The 1,549-nt window shown below is 28.0% G+C and overlaps 1 long non-coding RNA gene across 1 annotated transcript; it reads left to right on the plus strand.

Moving 5' to 3' along the window:
• Positions 1 to 204: 204 nt before the first annotated feature.
• LOC120085481 lies at positions 205 to 1,200 on the plus strand. Its single transcript, XR_005483964.1, has 2 exons — positions 205 to 916; positions 1,052 to 1,200. It is a non-coding gene; the product is annotated as an uncharacterized LOC120085481 (long non-coding RNA).
• Positions 1,201 to 1,549: the final 349 nt, after the last annotated feature.

Here is a 1,549-nt window from a genome sequence, read left to right on the forward strand (position 1 = left end):
TACTATGTATTAGGTTCATAAACTATTATTAATTAATTTATGAACTTGTTTTATGTTAAAAATTTTGTACAATTATAATTTTATAATTTCATATAATATATAATATATCGTATAATACATAATTGAACTTAACAAAAATAATTGAGTTTATTATATGAAATTTTATATTTTTGGTTGTTTTATCTTTTAAAATTTCAAATTCAAAATTAGATACATTGAAAGCATAAAGATGTTTTCAGAATTTGAATTGTTTGAATTACAGAATCCAAAAATAGTTTCTCAAAACAAAATCTAGATTGGCTACCAAATGCATATTCACTAACATAGTAAATCTGAAAACATAAAACAAAATTCAAATTGCCATTACAAGAAAAAATATTTTTAGCGACAAATTTTTAGTGGTACAAGTAATTTTTGTTGGTAAAAGGCTACTTATATCAACACGTTAAAGGTATGTCACAAAATATATCATTATAGCAACACGTTAAAGATATATCATTATTAGCAACACATTTTTAATCCACGTCACTAAAAGATTTTGCAATATGACAATTAACGCCACTAAATATTAAATACTTTTAGTAACATATTAAAATATTACTAAATATATGGCCAAATTATTCCCCTCCCCCATCTATTTTACATTCCCCTTTTATTTTAATTTTTTAGTTTTTGCTTTCCCCCCTTAATTTTACCTTTGCCTTTGATGAAGCCCTCCACGCGAACCACTCGAACAAGAAGATGACTCTGCACCCATGCGAACGACGTTGAACGCTGGCCACTCCTCACGCGAACGGCGCTAAACGCCGACCAATCCTCACGTGAATGGCGTTGAACTCCGACCACTCCTCACGCGAACGCTAAACTCTGGTCACTCCTCACGCAAACGGCACTGATCCCTGGCCACTCAAACGGGGTTTGTTTACTTTTGCAATATTTCAACATCAGTTTCATATAGTTTGTAAGAAATTGGATTTTGTGAATGTAATTATATCCCCTACTTCAATTTCTTACTCTAATGTGCTTACATATTTCAATTTTTATATGGCAGATTTATGTCTTGTTCGTGATGAGCTAGTGCGAGATTTCATAAAGTTCAATTTAGATGAAAATGCAAAGAATTTGGTGTATGATTTATGATATCATGTGTGTGATATTATTTACAATTATGTGAAAAGTTTAAATCATTGTTACCCTTTATTTCATATCTCAAAAGATATTGCTAAAATCATTTACATAATCATTTTTTATCAATCATAACACAATTTACTTTCTAATGATGTTATAATGATATCATGCATGTAATATGTAATATGTCTTCCTATTTCTACACATGAGCTTGTCACACTAATTGGCATCTTATTTTAACAAATTAAAAAAAAAAAAACACATCCATTCTTCGGTGAAGATTTTGAAAAATAGAAAAATGAGTGAAATTATTTACACAAAATGATAAAATTTAATCTTTTTTATAGATGTTGATAGAAGTCTATTAGTATTTTTTTTTTTTTATTTCTATATATAATTTGATATTTTTCAATTTACGAAA

The sequence above is a fragment of the Benincasa hispida genome, chromosome 9, assembly GCF_009727055.1.
Source record: "Benincasa hispida cultivar B227 chromosome 9, ASM972705v1, whole genome shotgun sequence".
In the NCBI taxonomy this organism is placed as follows: Eukaryota; Viridiplantae; Streptophyta; class Magnoliopsida; order Cucurbitales; family Cucurbitaceae; genus Benincasa; species Benincasa hispida.